This window comes from Sinocyclocheilus grahami, unplaced genomic scaffold (assembly GCF_001515645.1).
Source record: "Sinocyclocheilus grahami isolate Dianchi unplaced genomic scaffold, SAMN03320097.WGS_v1.1 scaffold380.1, whole genome shotgun sequence".
Taxonomy (NCBI): domain Eukaryota; kingdom Metazoa; phylum Chordata; class Actinopteri; order Cypriniformes; family Cyprinidae; genus Sinocyclocheilus; species Sinocyclocheilus grahami.
The window spans coordinates 744,228-761,949 of record NW_015505559.1 but is presented as its reverse complement, the minus strand read 5'-3'; positions in this window follow the sequence as shown (position 1 = coordinate 761,949).

The following is a 17,722-nucleotide window of genomic DNA, read 5'->3' as shown; positions in this document are numbered from 1 at the left end:
TTTTAAATGCAATTAGCTAAACTTTAGAGTGATTATTTTTAACCTACTTAAGTAGGTCTGAAGTAGTACATCTTAAGTAGTACATCTTAGGTACAGTGGGTACGGAAAGTATTCAGACCCCCTTAAATTTTTCACTCTTTGTTATATTGCAGCCATTTGCTAAAATCATTTAAGTTAATTTTTTTTCCTCATTAATGTACACACAGCACCCCATATTGACAGAAAAACACAGAATTGTTGACATTTATGCAGATTTATTAAAAAAGAAAATCTGAAATATCACATGGTCCTAAGTATTCAGACCCTTTGCTCAGTATTTAGTAGAAACACCCTTTTGATCTAATACAGCCATGAGTCTTTTTGGGAAAGACCCAACAAGTTTTTCACACCTGGATTTAGGGATCCTCTTACATAGGCAATTTCATAATTACTTCTATTTGAAATATGGTTAAGTGAACTGCTGAATATATTGACAAGCATTTATGATGCACTAAAATATACTGTAATTTCTTTTTAATTTCTGTTTGTCATGTATTTAAATATATTTGTAATTACACATTATTTAAAATGTACTTTTAATTATTATTATTTAATTTTTTTTTACCAAAGTCATGAAAGCATACTCTCTTTAAGTGGCCTTTTTTCTGCAAGTACACTATAAGTGCATACTCAGTACAATTAAGCAAACTTTTTAAGGGTGTTTCTTTTATTTAGTTTGTCATTAAATATCCATGAGGCAAACTGCATTTTTTTTTATATATTAAACCATAAAAATTACTATTTTACAGAATATTTGTGAGTGTTGTGTGGATTGTGTGTTTTTGTCTATTAAAGTATCACAGCATTAGCTTAGCAACATGCTTATGCCAAACTGTATCTCTCTTGCACTTCACGTGAGGTGTGCACTCACTCTCATGTAGAACAATGCTGGTAATTCAATCAAATTACTCACTTATGAGGTTTAATTTGAGTTAGGATGCTACTTTCGAAGGCAGCTGCCTATGTAGACTGTACACAAGTTAACAGCAAGGCAGCTCAATGGGTCTTGGTACAAAGCCAGTGGTGACCCCTGTCTTTAGCTTTAGGCGAGGCTGAGCCGTGTGGCTTCCCGCTATTACGGGCCAGTTTCTTCTAGAAGGCAGGGCTGCTTTTAGCAGGGTCATTTTAAACCTTGCGAGTCTTCACAGAAACCCAGTTCACTTTCATCTCTGCATGACCATCCCTTTACACGGTGGCCTTTTGAGAGCAGTGTTTCTCTCTGCTTCAGGGCTTTGCCACATTGACTTCCTTCACTAGAGTATGGGTTCCTTCAAACGGCCAATCTGCCAAATGATCACTCATTGAGTGATCTGTTTTGTTCTGTTTAAACACTCTTATTAGAGGTTAGCAGAAGAGATGGCTGGGTCAGATTGTTAATGTTGCCTGACCGTGTGCGTGCTGTGGTTCAGCTCTGTTAAATGATATCCTGGAGTGCGGTAACTGCACCGTTATCAGAGTCTGGATCTGAGGGAAGATAATTCACTTATCAGATAGCCTGTGATGAGGGACTGTACACAGCTCATGACACACATCAAAGCAGTGCTCTGATCTCGCTCGGGCTGAAGCTGTGGAGGTAGATTTCAGTAAACAGACCGGGGTTGAAAGGATTTTAGGTCCCTATTCGGCCCTCACCATACGACGGGTGAACTCCGGTTGCAAGCCGCCTAGTGAGCAATGTGGAGAAATACTGACTTATTCATCAATGAAGCTTTCAATTCATCATGAGGTCTAAAATCTATAACGCGTAATTTTCCTTTTTAGAGATTCAGATGAAGACTGGGGCTGTTAGGCTTCAGAATGACAGAAAAAGCAAATAAAGGTATCATAAAAGTGGTCCATATGACTTGTGTGCTATATTTCAAGTCTTCGAAAGTTATAGAGCTTTATGTGAGGAGCAGACTGAAAGTGACTATTCACTGAAAATCTTGCCCATATTCATGAGAGAAGTAGCAATGTCAGTTTTAGAAACTAAAGATTCCTTTTAGTTAGATCTTTTCTATTAATTGGTTGATTCAGTTCACAAAACATGAATGAATGAATGATTTATTCACAAATCCGACTGATCTGGTTCTCACGGTTAACTCACTGACTCAATGATCAGGATCCAGTGAACAGCTAAAATTATCAGTGAATAATAGCTTAAATTTGACTCACATGACTTGACTCGAGTCTGACTCTGTGACCCATTCTTGCCTAGTTCCTGAAAGAATCAGCTATTTTGAATGAATCAGTTGAATGAGCACTTCCGTGAGTCACACATTAAGTGATTTACCACCACCTACTGGTGGTTTTAAGTAAAAGGATCATTTAATTTCATATTTCTATTTTCTAAATGTTATATTTAAAATATGATTATTTAAAATATATAATTAAGAAAGTTAATTTCTGAGGTAAGAATAAATAAGGTTGTGGTTCTGTTTGGTACTGTGACTCGACTTGCTTGAGTTAAGCCAGTTGCTTGAATTGACTTCCCTGGTTTGTTTGCACTGGGATTTGACTTACTTGAGACTTGATGGTAGGGACTTGAGACTTGCTTGAGGCTTGAACATGTGTGACTTATCTCAACCTCTGGCTTTAATGGACATTTTGCTTGCCAGTACAGAAAAACCTTCTTCCTACAGAATTAACACTTTTTAATGTCAGTGTTTGTCTAGTTATGCAGAAACTTTGTGCCGGGTATTTTTTAATGCTGTATTGAAAAATTACAATCTGTTTCGATTTTATAAATATTTTGACAGTAATTATAATTAATATAAGTAATTAGTCATATTTAATCATCTAATTATGTTTTACTGTAAATATCCATGTTGGACTAATGAAATTCCTCTGTTGTCTGACTCTCTGTTGTTCTTTGAATTGCTGTTCAGGAAATTAGGTCAATGCTATTTAAATTCTAACTCATGAATTAAAATCTAAATCAAAAATAAATTCAGATTTTTGCCCAACTCTGTGAGGGATGGAATCTTCAGCTGTAAGAAAGTGCAAATGTTGTTATTCATACAAAATAAACAATAATTCAACATGACAGCACTGAGGTTTCTTTGAAAAAGCGAGTCTCGCCTCATCTGATCAGAGCTGAAAATTCTGTTGACTATCGTGCAGCTGTCTGAAAACACATATCCCTCAGCTCACTCGCTGCACCATGTTCTTATCTTTGATGTGCAATTACCTTCCAGTTGGGTGTTTTAGTGTGATGAGTTGCTTGTCTTTCCTTTTCCCCCCGCTGCCATCATTTCCCCATCATGGCCTGCAGCTGCATCATCTGCTATTGTCTCTCCCACCTGTGGGACAATTTATCGAGCGAACCAAAGTCCCATATTATTATAATTAACAAGTACCTTTCTCATTTTGCCATTGCAAACGCAATGCTTGCATTCCCAAGCCAAATTCTTCTGCCACTCATGCATGTCAAGTCATTAATTAAGCTGTCATGCCTCACAATCGAGCTTCATTCATGCCTTCCTAAATTACAGCCTTGGGAGCATGTGCAGAACTTCTGCAGGTGACCCCAGACTCTTGCCTGTTGTGTAGGGGTGGCGGAGGCCTAATGGTAAAAATACTTTCAAGTGTCTGTAAAATGGCTCCTCGCACCACCCAACAAAACCCATTATCACCAAGGCGGGGTTTGAGAATCTGCCGTATTCTCTGTGCCCTGTCAAAACCCTTTGTTTGCTGTCGCTGACAGATGTGTCTAACTTACTGTATTTTGGCAGTACCAATTTAGCCATCATTTGTATGTTTGCAGTAATGTAATGTCAAGATATGAGTAACTCCAAGTCAGCATATAATGTGTATCTATACTTGGCAAATAGTATTAATAGAGTCAGCAGTTTGAAATTGAAATGGAAATATGTTGCTGTATCCTATTTAATTTAAACTTGCACATTTATTTAGTGTCATCATTTATTTCCTCCATGGTAGATGTGGTTATGAGAGTAAAACATTTGGTTACATTTACTAAAGAACACTATTGTGTATGAAATAATTGCCATTCATTTTCAAAATATGACTTGTATGACTTACTTTTTCTACAATCTTGTTTGTTGTAAAGGAGGTCATTGAATCACACTTGAGTAGCAGCCCAGTTTTGGTTTATATGTATTATATGCTTTCAGTGGCATATATGTTGGCAAGACTCTCACTCATTGATTCACACTTAACCATCATGTTTTTGCTTTATATCTTTTTCCCATAACTGAGCTGGAGAGCAGGAGGGAGGGAATGACTGTGTGAGAGAGAATGAGTCGAATGCTTACGAGCAGCAAGCTATAAAAGTCGGGTTAGCAATGCAATGTGGATATATCCAGATCCAATAGAGTTGAGAAAAAAATTAACAAATGAAAATGAGCAGTGATGCAATGGGGCGACTATCAATAGGAGTGAGGACACTGGAGCTCATATGATGTCCTGTTGAATATTAGTGTTCAACTTCATGTGGTGATACATAGACTGATTAGCATCTGAATTTTCTTAAACTTAATGGCAATAAGACTGAAGCACTCCTTGTAGCCACTAACTCTGTTCTCTCTAGGTCCTGTAGTTTTTCTTTATCCATTGATGGTTCCTCCGTTTCTCCTTCTCGCCAGGTTTAGAACTGGGGGGGGGTCATCTTTGACAGCACTCTTTCATTTGAAGCTTACATTAATAACCCGGTCTTGTTACTTTCATCTCCGTAATATTGCTCGCCTTCGTTCATCTCTCACTCCACACAGTACTGCCATTCTAGTTCACTCACTTGTCACCTCTCGCATCGACTACTGTAATTCTCTTTTATTTGGTTTATCACACAAGCTTCTCCATAAACTCCAGTTGATTCAGAATTCAGCCGCTCGTATCATAACCCGGACTCCATCTATTCAACACATTACTCCATCTCTTAAACAGCTTCATTGGCTTCCCATCAAATTTAGCATTGAATTTAAAATTCTTCTCACGTATAAAACTCTCCATAACCTCGCTCCAACTTACCTCTTATTCAGCCCTACACCCATTCTTGAACCCTTAGTTCTTCCTCACTGGGCCTTCTCCATACACCCACGGCGTATTTAACCACCATGGGTCATAGAGCCTTTAGCCTTGCTGCTCCTCGGCTTTGGAATTCTCTCCCAGCTAACATCCGCAACTTAGATTCATTATCCCAATTCAAAGCTAAACTCAAAACTCACTTATTCAGAATAGCTTATCCTACATGATTACTGTCTACACTCAAATCTTTAATTGTTTTTTTTTTTTAAACTGCTCCTTTTCTTTTTATGGTTCATTGATATTGCTATTTATTGTTATTTATTGCTGTTTTATTTATTGTTCATGATGTACGGTGACCTTGAGTGATTTGAAAGGCGCCTTAAAATTTATTATTATTAATATTATTTGAAGCAGTGAATGCTAGTTAGGGATTTTGACTTTAGATGGCACTCAAGTCATGACGTATGCCTTTCAAATATAGTCGTAGTTGTCCATCCCATTATGCAGTTTCTTTAGAGCATTTCTGCATGAACTCTGATGACGACATCTCTATTTCATGATTTGCCAGATTAACTGATTTATTCTGAAACCTTCGGTTCCACAGTTCCGCTATTTTTGTACACACACACACACATACATATGGATTCAGTACTTTATGTGCAGTGTTAATTAGAAGTATTGAATCTGAGAAAGTAAGTGTCCAGCTTCACGTCTCTGTTTTCAGCTCCTTCTCTTATTGCAAACTGCAAATCTTGCCGACTGGTTAAATCCAGCCACTGCTGAAGTCAAACAAACCTGTGAGACTATTTTTGTTAGTTTAAATATTCATTCATTTTTAGTGTTACAATGTGTGTGGTAAGGCTTTCGTGACTACTCTAGTTGACAAGTTGTTTAGAAAAGTAGTTGACTAGTCAGCGAGTCAATGTTTATCTTATGTAAGTGACGTGCCGCGCAGCATCAGCAGTCTGACGGCCAGCTGGAGAGTGTGTGCGTGCAGCTGAAGCTCCTGGATCTTCATTCTTGCTGCTTGTGCTGTTATGAATGGTGAAAAACAGACATGTCTCATATGCTTAGAGTTTCTGATAGCCGGTATTCTGTTATTTTCAGGGGTCTTAGAGCAGTTCACTGGAATTTTGTCTTGTATGTGAACACTCCAGATGAACTCAGACCATATCTGATGTTTGTGGTTTGCTTATAACGTTGTTTGTGAATGCAATATGCTCCAGTTTCATTTTTATTTGGCTTTTACGTGATACTATGCAAAACAAATAGCATGGATGCAGTTTGCAGACATATTTTCCCCTAATGTCACTATATAGAAAATGTCATGTGAGCGGTAGTCACACTTAACCAGACCTTGGACTAAAAGCATAGGTTACACTTTATTTCGATAGTCCACTTTAGACATTCTACTAACTATAAGTAACTTTGTAACTACATGTCAACTACATGTCAAATAATTCTCATTAATTTGCAACTACATGTCTACTAACTCTCAGAGTAGACTGTTAGGGTAGGTTTAGGGTTAGTAGAATAAGTTGACAAAGAAAGTGTTAGAAGATATTAAGCAGACAGTCTACTAACACTCTACTAACTGCTAGTTGACATGTAGTTGCAAAGTTACTTACTGTTAATAGAATGTCTAAAGTGGACTATCGAAATAAAGTGTTACCAAAGCATAAGGTCTGATGCACATTGCAGCTTTTACCTGGCAATCCACTTAGAGAGGCAGAGACTGTCTGATTGACATGTAAAGAGACCAGTCAATGTTAACTTTGTTTTTACATGCAGTTTAGGGACAGGATTATATCAGAATTTCTGATCACGTTTGAGAGAAGAGATGTCAAAGTAGGAGGAGAAGAACAGCTGTGAGGAAGTCATGTGTGTGCATTCTGAGAGGAGTGGAAGCAATCAGCACTTTCTCTCTTCCTTCCAGTGTTGAGGAATAGATTACAAAAGTAGTGGCGCTAATACAAACTACATTTTTCTATTGTGAGACCAACCTAGGCTCATTGGAAAACATTCCTCAACCTACATTTATGTACCTATACATACAATTCTGAAGTTTCCAGTTGAAATAAAAACAAGAGGCAGTGAAGACAAACAACTTTTATTCCTTTTCTCACAAATTATGATTACAAGGGCAGATTATCAATTAATAAATACTTATTTCTGCACATTTTCTTGCACATACTATGTTATGACCATTTGTAAACTAATACTTTTCAGTGTTTGCATCACATAACCAGCTCCATATGACTTTTCTAACATAGTAATCTTGCTCAGTAGCTCACACTGAACTTGTGATGCGAAGCACTCGGATAAGAGTCCAGTAAAGTGCAAGTAACAATAAAAGAGCTCAAAGACTTGCATAAGCAATCTAAAATGGCATGGTTGCTTCAGCAAATGCATTTTTGTTTCATGTTTGCTTTTGTTAGCACTTTACCTTTTAACGCCACTCACTGGACATATCATTTCCAAGCTGCCATGATGCGTACAGAAACCGACATAAAACATTAACAGATTCAAATTCATCTATTTCAGATAAATTTGAAAGTGATTGTAGCACCACACACTGGACATTAGGGTTGTGACGGTGAGGAAATTTTCCCACCGGTTAATCGACGTGTGACAACTCCGGTAATACCGGTATCACCGCGGGGCGGGAGCGTTCTCTCTTTTCCTCGCTTTCCTTTCGCTTTTAAATAGCTTAAAAGCGGCATGCGCATTTTAATTTCACTTTCAAATAGCCAATTCGGAGTAAAGCAATTGTTAGTTTGAATTTTCCCTCTTTTCCTCGCTTTCCTTCGCTTTTAAATAGCTTAAAAGTGGCGTGCGCATTTTACTTTCGAACTAGCGGCAGTTCGGCGTTCCGGTAATACCGGTATCACCGCGGGGCGGGAGCGTTCTCTCTTTTCCTCGCTTTCCTTTCGCTTTTAAATAGCTTAAAAGTGGCATGCGCATTTTAATTTCACTTTCAAATAGCCAATTCGGAGTAAAGCAATTGTTAGTTTGAATTTTCCCTCTTTTCCTCGCTTTCCTTCGCTTTTAAATAGCTTAAAAGTGGCGTGCGCATTTTACTTTCGAACTAGCGGCAGTTCGGCGTCAATTGCTTGAATGCAACAACAAAATACAATGTCAAACTCACTTTAGCCTATATATAAAACATATAACTTTTATTAACAAAACAAATAAAAATACACCATGCTATAGGGCAGGCTATGCCTAATATAAAATAACAAATAACTTACATAAAGTTTAAATAGGTATACAAAACTGGAAATAAGTAAACATGTATAATATATAACTAAATAAATAAGAAAGTAGAACGTTTATTAGCAAAACGAGTAAGAAAGCTTGGAGGCACGGCATACACCTTGATGTCAAATAAAATAAATAAATGACACAAAGTTTAAATAAAGTAAAAATCAGCAAACAATGTGGAACCAATTAAATAAGAAACGATTGTTTTAAAAAAACTTCCAAAATCAGATAAACGGCAAAAGTCAACGGGCTTTTCAAAATCCAAAATATTGCCAAACAGGCGCTTTTGCATTTCGTTTTGTAATCATTTTGAACAAAATAATTTTTATTACTATAAAAAATCAAAACGATGGTGGGGGTCGGTGACACGGTGGGCAAGTGACGTAACCGGTGTTGCGGCTTAACACCTTTTGACCGGATTGTCAGCACCGTCTATCGCGGCAAGCCTACTGGACATCTGTTACTGATTGGCCACTCACCTGAACATTTATATATATATATATATATATATATATATATATATATATATATATATTTATTTTTTTTGTATACACTCGTTTTCTGATTCAGATTTTATTATCTGCAATGGTTCTATAATAAGCAGGAACTGTCCTTTTGCATTAGCCATGCTTGGCGGCACTGCATGTTAACCCCCCCACACACACTCTTAGCTGGAGGAAATGGAAGCTCCCACTGCCAGACTTTCTCCTGGTGAGGCAGAGGTGCATGAAGTGGAGCAGCCAGACAGAATCTGTTGTGATGTCCCAGCATGCACTGGAGGGAACGTGTGCGATAGCAGCAGCACAGGATCAGGTGACCATATGGCACTTGCTAGCTGGGCATAACACAATCACTCAAGCAACACCAAACGTGCAGTAAAAATACATTAACACAAGGAGTGATTGCTCTTTTAGCAAACTGCATTGCGGTATTCTGAAATGAAGATATTTTCTGGTCTTCAAATGCAGTGTGCTGACAAATACAAGCAAGTAGACTTGACCTAATTTCTTAATCAGAAGCTGTCAGGGAAAGCACCAGTGATGAGGCTGCTGTTTTCAGTCTTGAAGTTTATCTGATGTCTGTTCTGTGTTTTCCTCTTTTCAAGTTATGATCTGGTCCTCAGGGAGTCTATGCCTGGCTAATACTATTCACATGGTACAACATCCACCGATCCAAACATCACAACAAATATTCTTATTCTCACAAAGGCTGCATTTATTTGATCAAAATTACAACAGTAATATTGTGAAATAATGTTACAATTAAAAAATGGCACTTGCTAGCTGGGCATAACACAATCACTCAAGCAACACCAAACCTGCAGTAAAAATACATTAACACAAGGAGTGATTGCTCTTTTAGCAAACTGCATTGCGGTATTCTGAAATGAAGATATTTTCTGGTCTTCAAATGCAGTGTGATGACAAATACAAGCAAGTAGACTTGACCTAATTTCTTAATCAGAAGCTGTCAGGGAAAGCACCAGTGATGAGGCTGCTGTTTTCAGTCTTGAAGTTTATCTGATGTCTGTTCTGTGTTTTCCTCTTTTCAAGTTATGATCTGGTCCTCAGGGAGTCTATGCCTGGCTAATACTATTCACATGGTACAACATCCACCGATCCAAACATCACAACAAATATTCTTATTCTCACAAAGGCTGCATTTATTTGATCAAAATTACAACAGTAATATTGTGAAATAATGTTACAATTAAAAAAAATAAAAATTTATATTCGAACAGTTGTGCTGATTACAATTTTGGTTGAAATTGTGATACTTTGTGAAATTTTTTTTTTATGGTCTTTATTTATGAAAAAAAAACTGTACCTTTTAGTAGCCTGCTCACATCATAATGTGTGATAAGATCACAACATATCAAACATTTCATCTTAATCATTAATGGGGTTCTATCATACATGTTTGATTTTGCTATTTAATTTAGGAAACCCTGATGTCCAATTGCAATGCCATTGATTTAATTTATGTATTTATTTATTTTTCTTCAGAAGTAAATGTGAGATATATAAAAAAACAAGCTTTGTTGAAATGTGTCTGTTTAAAATTAAGTTCACATTTTAATTTCTGACAATGGAATCCTTCAGAGAATGAAATACAGAGAGAGAATGTCTGAGCTATTGATTTCATAAAGTGATAGTGAATAGGATCTGGTGCTGTCAATATCATATTATTGATATTAATAATATGACATTATCTGAAGTCAGTATTGATTAAATGGGGCGGGGAAATCCTGCCCATACCCAGCTAGGAAAAAAATAATAAAAGCACTTACTGAACTGGTATTCTGGAACTGTGATTAAATAAAACAGCAAAATAATAATAACATCATCAACAATAACATATTCATCATACAAAAAAAGAGAGATTACCTTAGATAAAGTTTGATTAATATGTACATAAGTTTGGGCCATTACTATTTTTAATGGTTTTGACATACATTTCTTATGCTCATCAAGCCTGCATTTCTTTGATCAGAAATACGGAGAAAAAAAAGATTTCTAGCACTGTTTCTAACATTGATAATAAATCAGCATATTAGAATGATTTATGCAGGATCATGTGACACTGAAGACTGGAGCAATGGCTGAAGAAAATTCAGTTTTGCATCACATAAATAGGCCTATATTTTAAAGCATAGTAAAATAGAAAACCATTATTTTAAGTTGTAATAATATTTCACAATATTATTGTTTTTTTCTGTATTTTTGATCAAATAGGCTAAATCCACGCTTGATGAGCATAAGAGACTTCTTTCAAAAACATTTAAAATAGCAGTGTTTCCAAATTGTTGTACTGTATAAGTAAACATATACAACATGTAATGTTAAATGTTGTATAAATAAAAAAGGTTAGGGATCATATTTGTTTCAAGTGCTTTTTATTGGGGGTGGGGGGGCCTCCAACATGAATTTTGCCTAGGGCCTCCTAATGTATAGAACCGGCCCGGGCTGTCATGCTTTAAAAAGAGACAAAAAACACTTCAAATATCACAAACGTAGTCCAAATGACACTCTATAGAAAGTCTTCTGAAACCGTACGATAGCTTTGAGAGTGGAACATACTGAAATTACAAATCTTGCTTGACAGCTCATCATTCACCTTCATATCATGGAAAAGAGCAGCGTGAGCATCCTGTTATAAATAACCCTTTCGTGTTCCACAGAAGAAAGAAAGGCAGAGAAAATGACAGAATTCTCATGTTTGGGTGAACCTTCAAAGAAAGTGGGTTTTAATTGCTTGAGTGTTATTAATAGCTGAACTGAATTCATACAAGCGTGAAGAAATGTCTACCTGCACAGTGGAGTAGCCCGAGGCTGATGGATAAAATCTGCAGTGTGGAGGAAATGCGGCGCTGGCAGTCAGCAACTGCGGTCAGCTGGGGAAACACAAGGTCAGTGCTCCTTAAACCCAACTAAAATCTCCAACCAATAGAAATGGGGTTTCAAAATACCACAGTTTTATCATGCCCTGCATCAGGATTAGGTGAAAGAAAGCTGCTAGTATTGACCCATGTGACTGATTGGCTCAGAATTAAGGGACAATGACATCTTATCACTTGAAACATTTGTTGCTGCCCGAAAGCCTCAATAACATTATGAATCCATAGTTTGGTGGCCTCTTTTTGACCCCATCCTCCTCCATGATGGAAGTGAGACATTTTTTATCATTCCAGCGCAATGGTTTAGAATCCGCAATGCCATACGTTCCGGAGATTTAGAAGCTTTTCCTTTGGCGAGAGTGCCAAATCCACCTACAGCTGCTTTAACAGTGGATGAGTCACTCTTCAGGCTGGGTTGTATCATCATAGCTCTGTCTTCATGTGACAATCCGTGCTGTGCCCTGATGATATTTTAGAGTGTCACAAATACATCAACGTGATCCGCCTTGCTTGTTATAAATACACTGGCTTTGTTGCGTGGTGGTGTCTGGTTATGAAATACAATTTCTTTGAGAACCTCAGGCGGGGGTTTAAGCTTCTTATAGCAGCGTAACACATTTGACACTTCGCTGTTAACTTGATTTTTCATTTTTTTTCGGGTTCAAAACGAGCCAGTGGTAACCCAGCTATAACAGGGAACAGTCAAAGTTATGAACAAACGTTCTTCCAGTAACATTAATAGAACATTCGTACAGATTTATCTAGTCTTTGAGAAGTTGTGTCCCAAATGATACACTGTATGCACTTATGTTCTCATCTGTCTAGTGTCCCAATTTGATAAGGTTATTTTGTCATCCATTGTTGGAGACTGATGAAATGTCATGCATTCCACACCTAATTTTCAGTGTGAACACACTAATCACACTATTTATACCACAGACTTCCATAGAATAGTATATAAGTATGCAAATTGGGACACACCTATGCACTCTAAAAAACGCTGGGTTGTTTTTTCAACCCAAATGCTGGGTTGAGACCGCTGGGTAAGGACGTTGGGTTGAAAATCGGTCTTGATAACAAAATTATAAACGCAACACTTTTGTTTTTGTCCCCTTTTTTCATGAGCTGAACTCAAAAGATCTAAGACTTTTTCTATGTACACAAAAGGCCCATTTCTCTCAAATATTGTTCACAAATCTGTCTAAATCTGTGTTAGTGAGCACTTCTCCTTTGCCGAGATAATCCATCCACCTCACAGGTGTGGCATATCAAGATGCTGATTAGTTGGGTTGAAAATCGGTCTTGATAACAAAATTATAAACGCAACACTTTTGTTTTTGTCCCCTTTTTTCATGAGCTGAACTCAAAGATCTAAGACTTTTTCTATGTACACAAAAGGCCCATTTCTCTCAAATATTGTTCACAAATCTGTCTAAATCTGTGTTAGTGAGCACTTCTCCTTTGCCGAGATAATCCATCCACCTCACAGGTGTGGCATATCAAGTTGAAGATTAGACAGCATGATCATTGCACAGATGTGCCTTAGGCTGGCCACAATAAAAGGCCACTCTAAAATGTGCAGCATGTCATTCATACACATGCTCACATTCTTTCACATATATGTTTCTGATAAATGTTATAATATCAGTGTTAATGTTGTTAATGCCAGAATAGTTTGTAAAGAACTTAACTATTAACTAATTGTACAACTATTGTATAATAGTGTTTTTGCATAATATTTTTATACAATATATACAATTTACCAAAAAAGTCAAATTTGATCTTAAAAGTTATATTCGTCAAATGTTCAATGCTTCATTTATCAACTCTATGGCATTATAAATGCCATACTTTTGTGCATTTCTTCTTACATGCAGGTTACTTTGGCTGTTTTCTCTTATTTAAAATAAATATTTACCTTTTGATAGTCATTCTGTGTTTGTGAAAGTGATTTTAAAATGAACAAGATTTGTAGGTTTAATGTCTAGCTCGATTTGGGTTCATTTTAGCCTAGCAGTGTAGTAATTTTAAACCATAAAAAAGCAACCCAGCATGCTGGGTCAAACATTACAACCCAACTTGTTGGGTTAAAACAACCCAGCGCTGGGTTCATCCCTTTTTGACCCAGCGTTGGGTTGCCAAAATAACCCAAATTGGGTTGTTTTTAACCCAGCCGTTTTTAGAGTGTGCTCTGAAAAAGAAGAAAACAAAACAATAGGTGTAGAGACAATTTTCACTCAGAAATCGTTAGTAAACAAAGAAACGGCCAGTAATGCATTGAATTAAACTTGAAATTTTGATGTATAAAACTTTAATAGTATTTTCTTGTAAAATGTACTCTAATAATCAGTTTTATTTAGAACTTTTAAACTTTTGTTTCTTACAGTGTAATGTTCTCAAAATGTTACCACAAAAATGTTATTTATACATTGTTCATGGAACGTTTAATTTCTCAAACAATTTAGTTGGACATTCATTTAGCGTTTTTTAAATGTTACTACTTTTTTCAGAATATTTAGGGAACATTCAAATGCATTAGTAATGTTTGCAAAATGATCAAATGTAATGTTTCCTTGACGCTTGCATAACCAAAAAAAAAATAATAAAATAAAAGAAAGAAACAAAGAAACAATAAATAAATAAATACAATAAAAATAAAAAATGAATGAATGAATGAATGGATGAATAAAAAAAACTTTGACATTTGAATGTTTAGTAAAAATTCAGAAATGCTTTCAAAACTTAATAGGAAATGTTTTTAGAATATATTTTGTAAAATGCTTTTTAAATGATATTCTCATAAAATGGTGTTCATGGAATGTTATTTCTCAAATGGTTTAGTTGGATGTTCATCTGACATTTTTTAAATCTCATGTTTTTCATTCAAAAATAACAATGTTTGCAAAATGATAAAATTGAATGTTTACTTATCACTTGCATTAAAAAAATATATAAATAGACATTTAAAAACTGGAGTTTTTGAATGTTCAATGACCATTCAGAACATTTTCATAACTTAATTGGAATGTAAGCAAAAGCTTCTACAACCTATTTTGTTAGCTGAGAAGATAAATGCATTTTAAATAATATTCTAATTATAAAATGGTGCCTTTTGCACCGGACTGTGGAACAGGGCTATATATTTCCTCTGAAGTCCTGCAGCGCTTGAGCCTCCAAGGTATTCATTTAAAACGGCACGAAATGGCCATTTTGAAGTGATTAAGGTCAGGCTTGGCTGAGGCAGGCACATCATTTTTAAAACAGTTTGCATTTGACTCCAAACTACTTAAATGATAGAGAAAAGTCGGTAGATAAAAAAAAATATCAGGAAAAAAGGTGCAAAATCTGTCACTAGGGCAGTACCTCTCAAAAGTGATACTTTTGTAGCTTACTTACCCCTAAAGGGCATATATTAGTATCCTAAATGTACACATTATTACCTAAAGTGTACATAATAATAAAAAATAAATAAATACAAATAAAGTTATTAAGACAGTACCACCCCAGTGACAGATTTTGTACCTTTTTTTTCCTTAAAGTGTGATGTTATTTTACGTAATGTTATTTATTAAGTAAATATTAAGAATAATATAATAATATTATTTATTTATGATTTATCCTGGATGTATCCTATTGTCCCTTTCACAGTAGTTAATTACCATGGTAACACCTTACAGTTACATGTATTAATATTAGTTAATCCATTATGTATCATGAACTAACAATGACGACTATGATTTCAACAGAGAGAAAAAAAGGAAATTATATAAAGTATTGTTATATAGTTTTATATTTTTTAAAATCTGTGTAACAGTTTGATAGAACAGTGTTAATTCATCAAATACCAATAATAATAAATTAAAATATCTGATATAATATTTAATGATAAAATTATATAAAAAATCATGGGATAAATAATGTACTGCCTCAGATAAATGATAATTACAGTTTACATTAATCTCGGTTTATGAATATACTATTGTTTATTATTAGTTGAATATATCGTTTAACATACTATATGTTATGATGAGAATTTGTCGAGAAAATTCACATAATAAAATGAAAATATCACAACATAAAACAACCTAAAAATATAAGCTTCATTTTCAGAATGTAAGAATGTCATTTCTAAATTCATTCTTTTGATCTTGGAGTGGAATATAATTTTAAAGACACCACATCTTCCTCTTGTTTGCATGCAAAAAAGTTTGTTACCTCGTGTGGGGTATTTCTTTGCTGTGTAGACTTTTTTGGTGTATAATTTATACACCTAACTACAAAACTTGCTTCTGCATGCTTGCTGCTCCTGCATTTTTTAAAGGGCAGGTATTGAGGGACTTTCTGTCATGTTCTCTTGCTTTGTTAGATCACGCGAGGTGCCGCTCTCCCACATACAGGAGTACTGCACTCCAGACCTACTGTCGGTCTGACACTGAGACCAGCAGCGCGTGACACATCCGGACACACACCAGAGCGCTTGCCTCTTATCTAAATGGGGACTCGCGTTGACTTTTATTCTTAAATAAATCTGATGATAATGATTAACCCTGACTTTCATACTTTCTCTAAATTGCAACTTTTGGGAAAAAAATTCTTCTTTATAAACTCTTTCGGTAACACTTTACTTGAAGGGGTGTGCATAAGACTGACATGACACCTTCATAATCATGACATGACATGACACATGTCATGAATATGAAGGAGGTTTTATGCATGTTTATGACAACTGTCACTAAGTGTCATTCGCTCAGTTATGTCATTTTTAATGCAAATATGACATTATTTGACCTAACCCTACCCCTACCCTTACCCCTAACCATAGCCCATAACAAAGACATCTCAAACAATGTCATCTTTGCATTAAAAATTACATAATTGAGCGAATGACACTTAATGACAGTTGTCATAAACATGTGTCATGTCATGATTATGAAGGTGCCATGTCAGTCTTATGCACACCCCTTCAAGTAAAGTGTAACCACTCTTTCTTTGTTTTGCTATAACTCATTAACTCGCTGCTTCTAAAGTAATGAGCAATATAGCTTAAAATCATATTTAAATAGTTAATAAAACATTAGATAAAAAAAGATATAATAATAATATATATATAAATAATTGACGACAGGCCGTCGGGTGTGCATTCTTTTTCTAATAATTCAACTCCCCGGAGTCAATTATTCCGCTTATACTACGGTTACCACACCTCAAGACATCGATTAGATGATATATTTAAAGGGATTCGTCCGGTTTTTGTACTTAAATCGCTATTGTGAGTAGGATTATTTCTTCCGCATCTCATCCAACGCCTCTTTTGCTAGTTCCAAAACGTCATTTTAAAGCTGGTAATGGAGGCTTGAGCCGTTGATAACATTCTGATGCAGTTATTAATGTAGTTATTAGAAAGAGAGCGAGAGAGACAGAGACACACAGAGAAAGAGAAAGAAAGAGAGAGCTTGTGTGAATTAGGCGTCTCTAAACAGCGCTGTTATTAGCTCGCTAGTGAGAAATGTCATGTGTAGCCTTTAAGTTGCTACACTATATGGGGGAAGTCGTGGACTAATGGTTAGGGAGTTGGACTTGACCGCAACCCAAAGGTTGTGGGTTCGAGTCTCGTACCGGCAGGGATTGTAGGTGGGGGGAGTGAATGTACAGCGCTCTCTCCCACCTTCAATACCACGACTGAGGTGCCCTTGAGCAAGGCACCGAACCCCCAACTGCTCCCCGGGTGTGTGTTCACTGCTGTGTGTGTGCACTTAGGATGGGTTAAATGCAGAGCACTAACTCCTAGTATGGCTAACCATACTTGGCCACATGTCACGTCACTTTCGCTTATATAGGCTAACTGATAAAATCGTCAGGGCAGCGCTGACAACACCTTTTTGTGCAAATTGCGTTACCGTAGTGTGCGTGTGCGAGCATGTGTGATTGCAGTAATTTGGGGGAAGTCGTGGCCTAATGGTTAGAGAGTCGGACTCATAACCCAAAAGTGGTGTGTTCGAGTCTCGTACCGGCAGGAATTGTAGGGGGGGGGGGGGGAAGTACAGCGCCTTCTCCCCC